This window comes from Mus caroli, chromosome 9, assembly GCF_900094665.2.
Source record: "Mus caroli chromosome 9, CAROLI_EIJ_v1.1, whole genome shotgun sequence".
Lineage (NCBI taxonomy): Eukaryota > Metazoa > Chordata > Mammalia > Rodentia > Muridae > Mus > Mus caroli.
In genome coordinates, this window is record NC_034578.1 from 6,325,850 (window position 1) to 6,345,298 (window position 19,449).

At 35.5% G+C, this 19,449-nt stretch overlaps 1 protein-coding gene and 1 pseudogene across 8 annotated transcripts in view; both read right to left on the minus strand.

The window, feature by feature from the left end:
* The window catches only part of Cntn5 (contactin 5), a 1,179,522-nt gene that overhangs the window by 584,972 nt on the left and 575,101 nt on the right, over positions 1-19,449 (minus strand). The gene's annotated exons all lie outside the window — the stretch shown is intronic.
* The window catches only part of LOC110301016, a 14,672-nt pseudogene continuing 7,899 nt past the window's right edge, over positions 12,677-19,449 (minus strand).

Here is a 19,449-nt window from a genome sequence, read left to right on the forward strand (position 1 = left end):
CCCGGAGCTCGTGTCTCTAGCTGCATATGTATTAGAAGATGGCCTACTTGGCCATCAGTGCAAAGAGAGGCCCATTGGTCATGCAAACTTTATATGCCTCACTATAGCGGAACTCCAGGGCTAAGATGTGGGAATGGGTGGGTCGGGAGTGGTTGGGGGAGTGTGTCAGGGACTTTTGGGATAGCATTGGAAATGTAAATGAAATAAATACCTAATTTAAAAAAATTCTAAAACAAACAAACAAACAAAGTTTCTTAATTATAATATTGCCTTTGTTTGGGCAAGGTTTTTGATATCACAGTCTTTGTTTTTACCCACTCTCAGTAGTAGTACTCATCATGCACACAGATGCAGACACATCGCACAAACAGGAAAGAAACAACACATACGTCTCTAGCCATAAGATTTGAAGGGTGTCTCAGCTATGGAATCTGTTTTACAACTATCAGTGGGTCTCAATCTGTTGGTTGTGACCCCACTAGTATAACATGAAATATATAAATTAAATTGTTCTTGGCTCTTAGCTTAAATTCCATTTTCCCTTTAATGTCACAATGGACGATTTGCTAAATCTCTTTTTTTGCAAGGTTTATTTATTTATTTTATGTATATGAGTACATGGTTGATCTCTTCAGACACACCAGAAGAGAGCATTGGATCCTATTACATACAGATGGTTGTGAGCCACCGTGTAGTTGCTGGGAATAGAATTCAGGACCTCTGGAAGAGCAATCAGTGCTCTTAACTGCTGGGCCATCTCTCCAGCCTTATATACTAAGTCTTTAAGCCTGTTTTTTTTTTTTTTTGTTTGTTTGTTGTTGTCCCTGAACTACAAATATTCCTGTTTGAACGTGTAAAATAATATACATCAAAAACCAACTTGGTGCTCAGAATTATTGGGAGACAGTCATCAAGTAGTCTTTCCTCTCTTCATTCTCTTACCCTGAAGATAAGACATCTATCAGCTACTGGCATTACTGGGGAGACTAGAGATGGAATCTCCTAAGTTGTCTTAAATTCATTATGTCAATTTCTTTTGCAGTACAGAGCTCCAAGTGTTGAGGATATTTCTACACAAAGGTCTTACCACTGAAGATAGTCTTCTACAGCCTGAGGGAAGATTAAAGCTCAGTTCCCCATTATGCCAATCACCCTATGCACCCAGCCTTCATCATAGCAGAACAGGAATCAAACCTCCTGATAAAATGTGGCATTTCCATCTGTGGTATCACAGATCCATAAAATACAGCAGAGTTACTGTTTCCAAGTGTTCTGCAATATAAATGATTGAAGAATCATTTATTTTTAATTATAGATATAGCACTAGTTTATATTTTAATAATATTATGGGCATGATTATATATTTAATATAGAGGCATAAGATAGTCTTCACAATGGATTACAGAGTACACATTCTAAGGATAAAATAATGTGTTCCCAAGGCTTTGCGGAAAGTTGTGATATGACCTTTCCTGTGTTTAGTGGAAACTCCATTTTCATGTGTGGTCTCAGATCTGCTCAAAATCAGAAGTTTTCTATTAAAATTATTAATTAATTGTTCTGTGTTTAATATGAACAGAAATGTGTACAAGAAGTATGGGCTAGAGTAAGCACAAAACTAAAGCCTGGAGAGGATCTCTCGATTTCTGTACTATGAATGTGCATTTAGAGTACATTTATAGTACACTTACAACCCAAAGTGCTGTTAACTACAAAGACTCATATTTTTTGATCATTGGCTTAACCTATGAGTTTGTTGAACTAAGAATACAATTCAAATCCCTGTTCTTAGAGGTTGAATGCAGTCATTCTTAAAGTATTGTCCTTTGACAAGTAAACAAAAATTTTTTCTAACATTTTAAAGGGAGTGTATTACTAAAGAAAAAGAATTTTATATTCTATATTTGAAATGTATTATCAGATGTTATTAGTCTCTGCATTTCTCTCCTCACTACTGTCATGCATATTTCTCATCCCCTTAAATACACAGGATATGTTCTCAATTTATGAGCTCTGAATCCACGACTAGAGAGCTAGGTCTGGTCATAATTTTAATTCCCTAAAGTGTGACAGTGAGAGGTTAGAGAAAGCCATCAGGTTGGTGTTTTAGCATTTATCTCTCCTCCTTCCTCTCATTCCAGACCCTCAGAACAGAGGGTCTGGGGTCAAGGAAGTTCTCTTGGATAAACTATGAATTCTCAGCAGACTTTTCCTCCCCAATGTCAATAGACATCTGTCAGCACACACACACACACACACACACACACACACACAAACTGCTGGAGCAGTAGTAGCCTTGTTGTTTGATGAGATTGAAAGGAGAGGGAGTGTTCAGAAGCTGGAGTTCATTTGCATCCTGAAGTACTAAGATATGGTGAATTTGGTTGTGTTCTTTGAGGCACTACAAATAGGATTCTTAGTGCAGAGTAGAAACACCTGCCAGCAATGCTGACAAGCACAGAACTAGCACCTCCCCTGTTGGACAGAGGTACAGAGGTACTGTGACTCATTTGAGAATTGACCAGTAGGAGAAATGGCACAAGGCATTGACAAGTGAGCTCAGGGATAAAATCAGCAAGCATTCTCTGTCTACAGAATAAAAAAGGCTAAGAGCATAGCAGAAGCAGAACATGAGAGAAAAGACGTGTACAAGCAGAACACAGACACTGCTTATGATGTAATGCTAATGCAGAGGTCTTTCCTGGACTTTTATCACTGAGGTGACCCTAAGACAGACACAAAGAAACAAACTTCTTGGCAACCAATTTTCATTAGATCCTTTTCTAATATAAAAATCTAAACTTCCTCTTCTCTAATCCCTTCCTTTCTAAAAGCGTCAAAGCTCTTAAATTGTTTCAATATTCTTATCTTAATAAAAGTCCCGATAATGCAAAAATCAATCCATACATTGTGTATTTTCATAAATCCCTCTGAAACTCCTATTAAGCTCTACTAAATAAATGAACTAAAAGACATCATTTTTAATTATATGCTTGCAACTTTTTAACTCTTCTGTTGTAACTGAACTATTGCCCACAGAATTCTATTTGTAGATTGTTTTACAGAAACATCTGTTTTCTTATTCACACACACACACACACACACACACACACACACACACACACACATATATATATATATATATATATACAGACAGAGAGAGAGGGAGGGAGAGAGAGAGAGATAGATAGAGAGGATTTACATGAATTTCCCACACTGTGTTTATATAATTTTTCAACAACTTAAATATCTGCTTGGATTCATGGTTTAGACAGACTAAAATGTTAAGTAAAAAATCTGGGTATGTGACAGCACTCGAAGGCAGACAAATTCGGATATCTGAGTATAAGGCCAGCCTGGTCTACAATCAATTTCCAGAACTGCAATGGATACACAGAGAAATCCTTTCTTGAAAAAAAATTGCATTGAGCAATTTCCTGAAAAATCGTGCCATACTTTAGCTTTTTTTCCTTTTTATTTTGAAATATATTTTCAAAACTTTTAAAATGTAAACTAGATTATTTTCATACAATATACTCTGATATTTTCTAATCCCCGAGCTCCACCCAGATCCTCCTCATCTTCCCTCCCACACAAACCCACATTGTTTCTTTCTCTCATTAGAAAACAAATCAGCATCTAAATATTAATGGTGAAATAATTTAAAATAAAAACAAACAAGATGGAATAGGATGAAACAAACAGACAGAAGCAGAGGAGCCAAGTAAAAAGCACGAGAAACATATAAACACAGACACAAAAGATGCATTGAATACTGAATGGTATTTTAGGAATATGTGTACGGTTATTCAAAGACAATTAAAGAATACATTTCCTACAGTTTTTAAAAATGATGTGAAGGGTGCATTTTAATAAAGTAATTATTATTGGTGGTCTTCTTTGGTGAATTTCACATATCAGAAAATTAAACATGAAAACATATCAGATTTGTTTCATCCTTTACATTTCTTCATAACTGAGATGTAAGAAATACATTTCCTTGTTGCATACCCAAGCTGGGAAGATGACCTCAATGAAGCAGGGTGAAGTTCCTTGCCATTGAGAGGCAGCCTATCTGTCCAGGACTCAGTACTGTTTCTGCCACTGACAAGTAGATTGGTCATGAGTCTCTTACTGTATCAATGATTGAGTTTCTTCATGAAAAATTATCATTCACTTTAGATTTTTCATAGTTGATATGGGTTGTAATTGATTTTATATTTGTAAGTGTTCAATGATACCAGAGACACAGTAAGTGCTATATACATAGCTATAAAGTCTATTGCTCTACCAAACAAAATAGAGAACAAATTCATGACATCTTTTAGGAAAAATTCACATACTGAGTGTGATAAATATCAGATCGTGCAAATAATATAGCCCATCATTCTTATTATTCTGAAATGCATACACTCATGGAATCATGCTGTGCCTCAATGAACTGGGTCATTTTCACATATTTGAACATTACAGCAACTCTGAAAATGTTTTATTAAATTTTAGGATAACAAAAAAGAGTTAGTGGAAATAAAGGGAATTTCTCCAGGAAATAATAGGTGAATAACATTGGAATAACAAAGACCACACCCATGGCTGCTTATACCAATGCCTTGGCACTGAGAATCACCTGAGACAATTTGAGAATTTACTTCATCTACAAAATTGTGAATACTAAAAGCACATATTCATTTTTTCCTATCTTCAAAGTAACCTAATGCAAGATGCTTTGTGTCGAATTTTTGTAAATTCCACATTGCAAAGTTGATATAATATACATTTATGAATGAAAATTTCAGGTCAAGGGGGATTAAGCAATAATAAATTCTGATATTCTGATATTAATTATCTAGTAGAATCTAATCAGACTCAAGGATGTTGGTCTTATTTCATTAAATCTTGAAATAATTATTTAAATACTTTTATCTCCATGATCCTATTTTATTAAACAAAAGTCATACTGTGCATTTCTGTGTTTAAAATAGTCGCACATTTTCCTATAAAGTTTTCAACTGTGCTAGACCCACCTGCTTTTCTAAGATGTTTATTTCACTCAATATGCTGATGACAGCAGGAAGAGGCCATTTAAGTAACAAAGTGAAGGACTCTTGAAAAGGGCTCCAGAAAGTTCTCCAGACTTTTTTTTTTATGTCATGTGAGGCTTTTATAATAAGACATTAATCTGTCATCTGATTAAGAACTGTCACCAGAAACTGAAGGTTTTCCCAGTATCATGAACTCAGCCTTCCAGTTGCAAATGTTTTAGAAATAAATTTGAGTCCTAGGTTATCTGTAGGGCACATGGACTATAACACCAGAAGAATTGACATGGAACAGGAAAGGTTGAGGATATACAACAAACCCCAGAAATCTAAAAATTGAGATTAGAATCTCATCCTGAGACCAGCAGGAACAGGGAATAACTCCTTCCCTGTTTTTATACTTGCTATCAGGTGGTGGTCACAGGTAATCAGTCACACACCCGACATCAGGAATGCTTCTTCATCAGGAATGCTTCTTCATCCTAATGAGGTATCTCAGTACCTGAGCCTTACCCTGAGTAAAGTGCATTCATTCAAACCCACCCACATTTAAGAAATATGATTTAAGCTAAGATCACCTCAAGTAGCTGCTCATTAAAGATCCTGGGAAAAGGCCTTCTCTCTCCTTTCCATGCCCGTCTGGTACCTGCTCTCTACCAGACTTGGATCTTCCTCCTACAGAAGAGGCAGACTTTGAATCCCCACCTGTTCTAGACTATGTTCTGTTCTCTCAACACTGGTATACCAGCAGCTCCCAAACATTCTGAGAGGAGAGGCAGAGCCCAGAACCACATTATTTGGATAATCCCCACATGTTTAACAGAATAAGAGAGGTCCTTGTAAGAAAGAAACCTGGGGCTAACTAACAACTCAAAGAAATGCATTCTTTAGAATGATGTTCAGAGAATCATCAAGACTGTGACTCCTGAATAGCATTGGAGCTTCATGCAAATTTCCTCACACACTTGGAACAACCAAATTCCTCACCAGTATTTTTGAATTTTAATTTTAGTATTTTGGGGATGAGACACAGAAATAAGTATGTTTAAGACACATGGCATATTCCATGCATTGTAAATAATTAAAAGCATATCTTATGAATTGAACGCATTAAAAAAAAACAGCAAGCTTATGTCAAACATCAGAGGGTGGTATGGCTACTGAGCCTTGACATGTATGAAATCTGTGTATCTTTTGGAAACTTTAGTCATCTCTGAGAAATTTGACGAGAAAGAAATGAGAATAACGTGGCATTTGTGGTTTTGAATAGAGACTCAGATATGAGCAACCAATCATTACCAAAGCTGTCAGGAAAACTTGTGCAGTGTGATGGAGGCAGGAGGAGTGTGAAAGAAAAATAGAATGGGAGAGGTTTAGGGAATAACTAGCAAGACAAGGCTGCAATTCTGACTAAAGAGGGAACAAACAGTATGAAATCAGAGCTTACAGAAAGAGCTATCTATAGCACTCATCTATTATAACAGTTTATATGAATATCCAGCCAAATCTTACAGTGTAGGTCTCTTGAAATGTTCTCTACACCAAGGCTAAGCAGAACCCAGGATGGTATCATGTTATGAAGTGGTCCTCAGAAGTGTCTGCCACCAAGCAGGTTATAGTTGGACCTCAGTGTCCTTGGGATAGAGTTGGGGAGAGAAAAGNTATACCTCTTCTTTCTTTGAACTTTTAAGCCTCATGCTGCTTTTCCAACTCCTCTAAAGTTCCATCCCATGTTAAAATTATTTTAATCTAAAGGAATTAGATGATTGATGATGATAATGGTGCTGGTGATAGTGTGTGTGTGTGTGTGTGTGTGTGTGCGTGCACGTGCGCGTGTGCACACACACACGTGCGTGTGTTTATAAAACAATGCTTAATCATGATTTTTGGTTCACTAACATTTTAGGTAAAAGTAAATGTCCTAAACTCAAAAGAAAGTGAAAGAGAAAGAGAGGGATAGAGAAAAAAGAGAGAAAAGTATGTAGATGGGTAGATGATAGATAGATAGATAGATAGATAGATAGATAGATAGACCGACCCAGTATCTGTTTATCTGTTTATAATTTATTTCCTGGGGGTACTCAGAGCAGGATCCCACTAGCCATTTAGTTTTCTCAGACACACACTATCACTGTGGATCACAACACTCCATCATGGGTATGGGGAGGTAGGGTTGCCATTTTCATTATTGGTGAAGCCAGTGATAGGTTGTTTTGTGCAAATATGTAATTTCATGGCCATATTCGCACAAAAAGTTAAACTTGATCCATCTCACATTAAAATAAGAGAAAATGCATTTAGGATGGAATGTATTAGGAAACATGGCTGCAGCAGTAGAGGTGGTCAGAGGACGGAAATGGGGTGAAAATGAATAAAACTAGCATTATGAGCATGAAACTATCAAACAGGAATACACCATTGTTTAATGTCACAGGTTTAGATTTTTTATTTTATATCAGAAGGGAAAGTCACTGAACCTTTCACCATTTACATTTTATGTTTTATTCTTTTATCATTCCATTCTGAAGGCTCTGACATTAGTCTATAGTGTACATGCTTTGGTTTTGTCAGGTAATGTCAAATGTACTTAAAGTATGTAAATGGTTAAATGAGCAAAATTGAGCAATCTGTGTGTGTGTGTGTGTGTGTGTGTGTGTGTCTGTGTGTGTGAAGCATATAACTGCAACAGCAAGATTTCTATTTTCTTATTAGTTGTAAAAGTAGAATGGTGCAGCACCATATATATTTTTTTATACCTGAAACTATTTTTTCTGAGATTTGCATAGAAGGAAAATGATTTGAAGTTTATTCCAAGACAGGCAGAGATCCCTTTAATTATTTTAGAAGAAAGCTGTGTAGCTCTCAATTTATTCTCTAAACCTTGATTTGCTTCTGAAAGTTGTTCACATGCACATCTATACAGGCAATTTTAGACAGAAATGAATCAAAGATTTGGTGATTTAACTAAAATATAAATAGTTAATAACTCTCAACCTATATAGGCTATATACATCAAAAAGTCTTTTTCAAGTGTTTGTGGAGGTGTGTTTCTTTATCTAATTGATAACAAAATTAGTGTAGTTTTGTTTGAGTTAATGGCAACATTTTGAACTTTACTATTCTTTAAGCACATGGTACAGCTCTGACAGTCTCAGGGAAGAATGCTTGCTGACTCATGATGTGAGAAGGCTAAGCATTTGAACAGGGACTATTAATCAGTCTTTCCTGATATCTCTACCATGATTCATTTAGAACCACACTAATGAAGACTCAGTACTGTTTCCAAGTGATAAACTTTATATTGAAGAAAAAATTAAATTGCATGTGTGATTGTGGTCCTGTGAAATCATTAAGACTTTTTACTATATAACTTATTTTCTTAATCAAAGAGTAGAATGTAAAACCTGGACATCTTGACATTCTTAGTCTCTTTTATTGAATTTAATGCTGGGTTTCATTGGGAATTCATATATAGCTGAATGTGAGGATACTTGAACTTTTATTGATTTTTAAGGATAATGTGGTTAATCATATGGACAATTTCGGAATTGTCACCTTTAAATATCACGATTTGCTTAGGTGAGTTTGTAACTATAAGATGAGCAGAGTATGGATGGTATATAAGGAAATTTAGCAATTAGCCTTGTCCACTATGCACAGGAAGCTTCAATAGCATTCATCTTCTCAGCACATTTGAAATCAGGATTAGTTGGACATAAATTTCCCTTGACTGATAGAGAAAAAGTAACTGCCAAGGAGTTGTGGATGCATATTGGGCATTTCTCATCTTCAGGCTGGGCAGTGTTTGGAGAATGATGGAGAGGATGGAGTTATGGCAGGTTCATTGCTCCTAGGAAATAATCTTACCCACATGGTAATTAATATGAAATATGGATTTTAATAACCCTGGCTATGTGAGTTGTGTGATCCTGCCTGGCAGAATTGTGATTAATCATTTCTGAGGATATTTATTGAGATATATAGCACACAAGTATGCCCTGTAAGCTTTAAGATAGTCTGATTATGTCAGTGTGCATAGTTAAGGTTTTGTCTGTATAGGAAAAGAAAAAAATAAAACAAGAAAATGAATCATTGTGTTATATAACATGAAAAAATAATACTTCTTTCCTTAAGTTTTCATAATAGTCACTTAGAGAATAAAATCTCTAGAAGCAGAGATTTCTAAAAGTATGGCTAGATGATAAATAAATTGAAGCTGAATAGCATATACTTACAAGAATGTTGAAATAGCCACAATAGTTATGCACAATTTTTGGCACTAAAAGTTTGCTGAAGAGAGAAAATGAGGGCTAGTGAGATCACTCAGTAGGGTCAGGTGGTGACTGGAACCTGAACACCTCAGTTTGATCACTGGGATATACATGACTAAAGGAATGAGCAGACTCCAGAAAGTTCTTTACACTCTACCCTCCATATAGTGCCATGACATTGCACACACACACACACACACACACACACACATGCACACATACACATACACACACTATAAACAAAAACAAAGTTCTTAGAAAGAAAAATGATTTCAGAATTCACACACAAATAAATTTAGGAAATTAAAGTTTTAACAAAAAGCTTAAATTATTGCAAAAGTGTTTTGTTAATTTTCAAAACATAATGGCAATTTATTTATCCTATTAAATGGAGTGCTTTATAAACTACATATAATTATTGACATATTTGACAGAAGAACTATGAAGCACTTAACCATCTGTAAGTTGTTAACTCTCATTAGGTAATTGATTATTGTAAATAAAATAAATGAGCTAGTAAAGATAGTTATGTATGAAAAGGGATAAGAGAATACCATAAAATAACTTAACAAAAATTAATCCCCCACTAACATTTCTTAGAACATAGGATCAACTTAACTCTGTAGATATTTGTAGAACCTAAGTCTGTGCCTTTCATTAAAACTATTAATCTATCTATAGCTATTTCCTCCTTGAATTAATGCGACTGCTAGCGAATCTAATTATAAAAAAAAAAAACTTTGGTTGCACATGTAACTAATTTTTAATCTCTACATGGAATAGTTCTCAGTTATTAAATAGTTAACAAATATCTATTCCTCTATATTCTTCTCTCGCAGGATGTTCAAAAGTATTTCCTCTGTCTTGCCCTCACTAAGGTTGTGTAAGCCTGACCTCTCACAGAGCTTTTTTTTTCTAGTTTAGTAGTTTGGGTATGCTATTCTGATAAGTGAAAACATTGATTCATCACTATAGGATAAGCATCTCTGCACTCCAGCATCAGGACTGTGTAATTAACACTGAGATCTGGATCCTCGTATTGTATAAGAATAGAACAGATGAATCATCTATGTGTTCATGTCACCCCTATACTCCTTTCAGAGTTCTAAGTTGACTTTCCCCTTTTGATCTTCTAAACATGCTAAATTATGATGTCTTGGGAATCTAATATTTTTCTGTTTTCCTTCCTTACTTGTGCATATGCTTTTGTTTAGGAAAGATAATTAGTTCATCTGTAATCAGTAAGTAACTATCCAAAGTTTAATATATAAGGTACCACACCTATTCAATATTTCAACAAGCTATGAGTATTTAAATGAAAATACTCATGAATCTAGGATCTTTTGTGTAGATGGGAAACTTTCCTAAGGGTTTATCATCTCCCCAGAGGTATGAAACCACACCTAATGAAGGTCAGAGTCCAACAGGTCTGCATTTAATCCTACTGAGAGCTAAATTTGGCTATTCTGGAGATCATAAATTTCATCAACTCATTATTGAGATCACAGACCACATTAGAACTCCAGGCCTAGAGGGAATCCAGGCAGATCAAAAGATTCATAAAGGCATATTATTTTTGTAAGTAAGATTATTCAAGTCTTAAAAAGAGATTAGAATAAAAATGCAAATGCATTCAAGACTGATTGGTACAGCTAGCCCAGTTTATGGACCTATCAGAGTGTACAAGGATTCCTGTTGCCCTGGTAGCATTTATTGTTTTCCTAAACTCACCCTGAGCTGGAAAAGGTAGAATGTCACCCATGCTTGGATGTGCTATTTCTTAAGAGCTAATGTCCTGAATTTTTTCATCAGCTTCCATTTACTTTATCATTTGAGAACTATCTGTTTATATAATTTACTGATGTGTTGACTGAATGGTTTCATTCATTGGTATTGAGCTTTTATTTTTTAAAAAATAAGTTCTTTATATCCTGTAAATGACAATCCTCTTTCAGACTTTCTCCCATTGTATAGTTTTTAATCACTCAATTGTTTTCTTTGTTGTTTAGAAGGTTTTTAAATTTTTGTAATGCAAATATTTTATTCAGTCACAAGAGCCAACTTAAGTCACTCATACAATAATGTATAAAACCAGGGATCATCATATTAAAAGAAAAGTAAATGCTCGTGTGCTTACCATCTTTTCTCTCAAATTTTTATTATACAAACATAAAACAAAAACAAAATACAATGAAAGTAGAAGCAAGTCTAGCTGGGGAAATGAACCAATTAATGTGGAGAGAAAACAGTCTAAGTATATGATTTCACTGAAGGACACATTTTTTTTTTCATTTTTTACAACACTATATTTTATGTGCATTGGTGTTTCATCTGCACAGAATCAGGGTGTCAGGTCCCCTGTTACAAACAATTACGAGCCACCATATAAGTGCTGGGAATTGAACCCATGTCTTCTGGAATAGTATCTTAGCTGTTAAAGGCTAGGCTCAAAATCAACTTTTAGGGGGCGACAAGAATTAACACAGAGTTAACCAGATTGGCCTCACAGATAGCTGTCTGATTTTGCTTACTGCATGCTGGGATTAAAGGCTACCCAGAAGAAAACATATTTTAATTTTTATATTCTTATCCTTTCAGCATTTCATATATGTGTACTCTATATTTTGATCATATTCAAGCCAACTTTTTTCTTCCCTAATCCTTGCACCTGCCACCTCAATTTTACATCCTTAAAAAATAGCTTAATAAGTCTAATTGCTACTTTGCACATATTCATGAACAGGGACCTGGAATATGTTGTCCCTCACAGGGGCCAAACCCTTAAAGAAAATTGACTCTCCTTTATCTGACTAAATAGTCAAATGCTCCGCCACTAGTATGAATAATGGTTGAATGACAATAGTTTTATGAAACCATCACTATAGAGAGAATGTATGCTAAGCAAAAGGTAAACAGGAAGACAAAGCCTGAAGTAGGATATTTTGGAGACATAGGAATATTGAGATCTTCTTGCTTGTATCTGATTCAGGATCATTGACCCAAATGAGCTGTAAGTAATGCCAAAAGCAGAGTTGCATCTGAATCACGTCAAATGCATCGAAATGATGTAATAGCCAAGGCTAGTCACTGTTTTACTGCTAAATAACTGAGATGTGCTTTTCTTACAGAAGCATAAGTTATGCAATCTATATGTTATGTGTATTCATGAGCAAATGACATGCTGAGTAAGGAAAACCTTTGTACACATATAACAATGATTGGAAAACAGGTCATTAACTTAAGTGACATCCAGGGAGATATATGGGAAGAACTGAAGGGAGTAAAATAAATGGGGGAATATGTAATTTTATTTTTTTATTTCAAAAAAGAAAAAATCATTTTAAAATACAATTTTTTTAACAGACTTCATTTATTTTTCTTGTATAAAAACCCATATGTGGTAGCTACAACTGGAGCCTGGGTCCTCTGAACAGAGACTCTGGTGTGGGTTTTCACTAGATGATCAGTGAATTCCTGATAAGGAGACTTGGTGAACACAGTCTCTTTTCAGAAGTCAGGAGTCAGATAGCTGTAAGTCTTGGAGATGGCATCAAAGGTGACCTTGGCAAAGTTGCCCAGGGTGGCAGTGCAGCCTCTGGCTGAAGTGTAGCAGTCATCTATACCGGCAGTCATCAGTAACTTCTTGGGCACAGGAGCAGAGACAATGCCAGTGCCTCTGCGGGCAGGGATGAGAAGCACCAGCACAGAACCACAGAGGCCTGTCACCTTGCATGGAATAGTGCAGGGCTTGCCAAACTTGTTCCCCCAGTAGCCTTTTCACACAGGGACGATGGAAAGCTTGGCCAAAATGATGGCCCCTTGGATGGCCGTGGCAACCTCGTTGGAGCGCTTAACGCCAATATCAACATGACCATTGTAGTCCCCAGTAGCAAAGAATGCCTTGAACCTGGTGTGCTGGCCAGCCCGAGTCTGCTTCTGCACTGGCATGATTTTCAGAACCTCATCCTTTAGGGATGCACCCAGGAAAAAGTCAATGATCTCAGACTCCTTAATGGGCAGGGACAACAGGTAGATCTCCTCCAAGGACTTGATCTTCATGTCCTTAACCAGGTGGCCCAGCTTGGTTACAGGGATCCACTCCTTGTCTTCAGCTTTACCTCCACGAGCCCCTAAGCCTCGACCATGGCCATGGCCTCGACCACGACCATGGCCCCTAATACTCTGGAAAGCCACCGTGGCTTTCTAATCCTAACACACACACACACACACACACACACACACACACACACACACACCCTCCTCTGGGTCCTCCTGCTACACCTGCGTCATCCACCATTTGTGGTTTTCCCAAAGAAGAAATTAAAATACAATTCTTGTATTTTCTAGACAATGAGAACTAAATAACATATGGAAGCTTTTTAAAAGAACTAGGGCATTGGAAAATCCTCTCCTGGAAGACTACTGAGTGTCCAAGCCCAAGACCAAGGTGTCTGGGCACCATATATCTCAGAAATAAGGAAGTCCTGTCTTCTGGAAAAGAGACACAATGACAAAGAAGAGAGGCTTTTCATGGAGTTAACTTTTGAGTTTCATATTCTTCTGTTTTTTCCTTTGAAATCTCAAAGTCATTCACCTTCAAAAGTACTATGAGCATCAGACAGATGACTCAGGAAGGTACCTGTTACTAATCTGGACTAACAGAGTTCACTTCTGGAGACCAACATGGTAGCAGGACAACAACCTACACATTGTTGTGTGGTTTCCACGCATGTCAGAAAGTGGTCTGATACACATAAATAAATAATTAAAAGAATTGAAAGTAGTGTGTGGAAGAGCTAAGAAACGAGGGTGTGGGCTTGGAATCAGTCAGCCCTAAATTTTCCTGCTTCTTTGTGCCCTCATGCTTATCCACATCTAGGAGAATTTCTCTTAGACCTTCACCATCTTTATCCTTAAAGTAAAAATACTATCTACTTAATAAGATTACAGCAAAGACTAATCAGCCTTAGCGGCTGGAATCGGTGCTTGATTCTAGCCATCCCCTAAGGAATATTGCCTGTAAATTTCTACAAGGATCTCTTTCCTAAAGAAAACACTGAAAAACTCATTGAGAGATATGCATCATTTCAGCTTCTGAAAACAGAGGGAGAAACTGGAAAATCATTCCCCTATGTGAATACAATTTGGATAGGTATAATTTATTTCTTATAATTTCTTGTAAGAAAAACAACAGGAAATATTTCTGTATGATTTTAGACTAATATTAAAGTTAAATTTTCAACAAGTACAGATTGAACTTGACAAAATCATTGTCATTGAAAGGCTCAAAAATGGAAAGTTTGGGCCTACTATTGAAGCTGGCGTTCTCATTTAGAGTTGAAAAGAAAAAGGTTCTCATTTGTTTTTATTCATCTTGCGTGTCTGAGCTGTGTGCATGGTCACCATTGTTTTAAATGAGGGGAAAGTGGTAGGAATAATTGATTTCACTGATTCTATCATGTTTCCAAAAGTCATCCCCAAAACAGAATAACAAGATGATTTTTCCCTTTTCTCAAGTGCCCATTTTCAGCTTCAGCAAAAACCTTGGAAATCAGTGTTTTAACCCTTGAGTAGGGAAAGCTGGATCTTCCAGACTCTAGGCTATTTACAGGATATTCTTATAGTGTGGAATAGAATAAATTTTACTCTGATAATACATAATAAAATCATTTCTCTAGACTCTAGAGAATTAATGAACTATTTGGAGTGACAACAGATCCAATTGGTTGGATATCAAGACACACGTACAAATTTTAAATATTTAGTATGCTTGGAAATATTAATAGTGTTGAACTCCTACAGAATTATATAAAATCCAATTCTGGTTTATTTATTGCTGGCTATTGCAAATACCTAGAGAATGAGCAAGCATTTCTCTAGTTTGCATCTATAATACATACACTAAAAATTTTAATAATGATGAGAATATCTGAATTCTCAAATGATTTAATAGTCTAATAAGCATGCCAGTATTAAATACATTCAATATTTTACTTTGAAATGTTATTACTTTTGGCATCTGATATTTAATTTCAAACAATTTAAAAACAAGAAACCAAGGTACACAGTTACTTTGTCCATAAAAAGACTCAGATGGCCTAGTTGGCCATCATTGGAAAGAGAGGCCCATCGGTCTTGCAAACTTTATATGCCTCAGTACAGGGGAATGCCAGGGCCAAGAAGTGGGAGTGGGTGGGTAGGGAAGTGGGGTGAGGGTATGGGGGACTTTTGGGATAGCATTGGAAATATAAATGAAGAAAACACCTAATTAAAAACAAAAGGCTCATAAAGGAAAATACCTTTACAGAATTCTGTGGGTTTTATTATTGATTGTCTATGCTGCCCATCTGAAGCACTGACCTTAAATGCATATGTAGGCAGTTGAAACAAACTTTAAATGAATTAGAATGCTAATTTTCACATAGATAAGTTGATTTATTGTACCTGAGCTTGTATAATGCCTTTAATGTGATCATGATCTAGTGCACGTTTTTTCTGTTAATTTCTCCATATCTTTTATTGAAAATGTAAATTAACCACAATTTACATGCAACAAAAAGAAGAGGAAGAGGAGGAAGAGGAGGAAGAGGAGGAGAAAAGAGGAGGAGGAAGAGGAGGCAAAAGAGGAAGAAGAGGATGAGAAAGGAGGAGGAGGAGGAGGAAATCTGCCTTGGTTTCTACGTTTCTGGTATAAACTAAGTGATATCTAACAACACTGGATTACATTTGAATGCTACAAAAGTAACATTGTAGTACAAGCAAATCAACCCAAAAGCCATGATCAGGAAAGATCAGAGCTAAGGCCACAGAATCAATTTATCATTTCCATAGCCTCTGTTTAATGAGTCTTAATTTTAAAAGAAAATTCTAGACATAAAATCACTAAAAGTTATTTTTCTTTGTTCAAAGTAATGCACAAAAATACAAGAGAAAAGGGAAACATGAAAGATTTCTATTTCCATAGCAGCTATTGTTTCTTAAAGTTAGACATGGCTACAGGGCTCTGTGAGACTACACAGTAGAATCACATACTATAGACAGTTTTACAATAAGAATTCTAATTCTCATGCTTGCACACTTAACATTCTTTATGTTGAATAAATTTTCTATCATAAATATTATACTTACGTATGAAATATATTTGAAAAAATATCCATGTTTGGGAATAAGTTTGAGTTCTAAAATCATTTGCTTTTATTTTGCAGGAGTGAGTGGAATTTTTTTTTTTTTTTTTTTTTTTGAGACAGGGTTTCTCTGCATAGCCCTGGCTGTCCTGGAATTCACTTTGTAGAGCAAGCTGACCTGGAACTCAGAAATTTGCCTGCCTCTGCCTCCTGAGTGCTGGGATTAAAGGCATGTGCCACCATGTCTGGCAGGAGTGGAATTATTAATTTATATAATCTATTGAAAACCATACAGCTACAGCAACATTCTACCCATCACATAAAAACGTAAATGTAATGAAGACCTCTTTTGAAAACTCCTCTCTAGGACATGACATCTGAGTAAAAATTCTGCTGCTGTCATCTCCCTTCAAGATTTTATTTCCGTAGGAATCTGACTTGAAGTGTTTCAGCATTTAATGATTTTCACACGTGTGCTGCTTTTTCTGAGCACCTGGGCTTCTATTGTAATGTAATGGGCTTCATATGCATTTTCCTGACTCCAATGAAGTTAATGTATGAAGGAGGATGCACACTTAAGACAGCAGGTGTAGCTCATCTAAACAGCCATTCCATGTCATGCTTGATCATGGAAATGTTCACCTGAATATCATTTCAGATGCTATTCATTGCCAACTTACAGCCAAAAATTGTCCCCCCTGCCTTCTGCCCACTCTCTGCTAACAGCTTTCTTCCACAGTCATAGTTTTAATAGAAATATTTCTATCCATTTCTACTTAATTAAGAAACTATTGACAATTGACGCCTACTGAGAAGGGAAAAGTTAGTTTTCTTTCAGGATATGGCCAGTGAGAAGCTGCCCACGGAGTAAATGGTTCTGTATTCAAACAGGTAGCACTAGTACATTTAGATGCATTTTTAAATGATAAAATGTATGTTTCTTTTAAACATACAAAGTTCATAGTGAAAGGGAGAGATGTGAAAGAATCAAAAGTCTTTTTTTAAATTTAATCAAAAGACGTTTTATGTGTGTGTACAGTTTCCAAGTAATAAAACAATAAACAATACCCTTCTCTAAAATAACTTTTCTGTGCCCTTTTTTCTTACTTTCACAGTAGAAAACAAAAAGGGAAAAGAAGAAAACATAGTTCCATTTCCAGGATAGCTGAAGCTGTGTGCCAAGTTTACAGGCAGCCTCTGCTACTCTTGTCTTTTGACATAATGACCTCATAGCATTTTCTGAAATATGACAAGCAGCTACTTGACAATTGTATGATCATAGACAGCTAGGGAGAAATTACCCCCAAATCCTAGATTAAAAGGTCAATGATTTTGCATCATGAACACTGTTGTTTTTCATATTTGAAACAATTCTTTTATTAGAAGACTGGGAATTGTTTTGTTTACATGGATTGTAAATAATCCAGCTTTCTCTCTATGAGAAAGCTGAAGAATTTACAATTTTATGTTACCTTTTTAAAATTTAAACTGGTTCTTGCAACTTTGCTGCCATGAGAATCTCAGAACCACTGATAGATAGATAGTCCAGTTACATCTCTGTCATGGGAGAGATGAGTTCTATCTTCAGACCCACTACTTCTTAACAGATTCAATTTTATCAATTCAATTTATTAGAAACATTGAATGACAAAACTGAGAAAATAAAATGCTTTTCTTTTATTGGTATTTCGTTGTCATTTGAGACTTTCAAATTAAATACATTCCTAAGAGTTGAAAAAAAGCAATGAATATCTTGTGGCTTGTTTTTAAAACTCAAGAATGACAAGATGACCAAATTGGAGAAACAAAACTGAAGCTATTTTCACTGCTTTTGATATTTTCTTTCATATTGAAGACCAAATCTTTATTGGTAGACTGGGAATTGTTTTGAATATATGACTTGAAAGTAATACAGTCTGTACAATTAATTTTAGAATTGATTCTAAAGGAATATTTATTTTATCATTCTAGAGTATTATGATATCATATTTTTTCAAAAAGGAAAATTGAAAACCATGACATCATCTGGTTGATGACTCCCGCCATGCTCTTTCCATTTGCTTTGATTTGGGAGTGAGCCCACTAAGGAGTAAGCCGAATAATTGCATATGGATGTATTCATATAAGCACTTTCTATATTAACAAGTAAAGTAGTTAATTAATTCAAGGAATCTGTGCCAGGCAACAGAGATTGGCTTTGGGAATGAAGCACATCGCTTAAATGCTGTAAACCAATGACAGAACGATATGACAACATTACAATGATGGTGTATTTGTACAGCTACCGCAAATACATGGTTGGATTTGTGGGTACAACCCACAGAGAGTACAGAGATGGAACACAATAATTGTTTTTTAATGTGGGTTGTTGAACTATGTAAGAGTCATTAGAAAGTTGTTTATGGCCCTTCAGATTGATCCATGGTCTAACTACACAGTTTTATTTTTCTTTCCAATTAGATGATATGAAAATACCTTCAAACAGAGCTACTTGAACTGTACTGGGAATATTAATGGCATTGTCACTGGCCTTTGTAATTACCATATCTAACCAATATGAGGAATACTATCATCTATTTATCCATTTATTGAACTTTTATATTACAAACAGATCCCTTTTCATCCATTATGAAGTCTTGAATCTCTCATGGATAGCCAATGTATTAAAATGGGGCACAATTGTCAAACACAAATGTTATAAAGGAAATTATTAAAGGAAGTATTGAAAATAATGAAAATTTACATTTCATATTCTCAAATCATTAAAATCAATATTAATTATTAGCTATAATTAATAAACGATATTTTATATAATTAATATAACTTCAAGTCTTGGATTTTCTGTTAATTTTTGATGTGACTTTTCTTTGGAAACACTGAAATTAAAAGAAGTTTTTTTAGAGTTGTTTTATAAGGCACAGACCAGAATGTTGTTTTATTTGGGTTTTTTTGTTTTTTGGGTTTTTTTGTTTTTTCCAAGACAGGGTTTCTCTGTATAGCCCTGGCTGTCCTGGA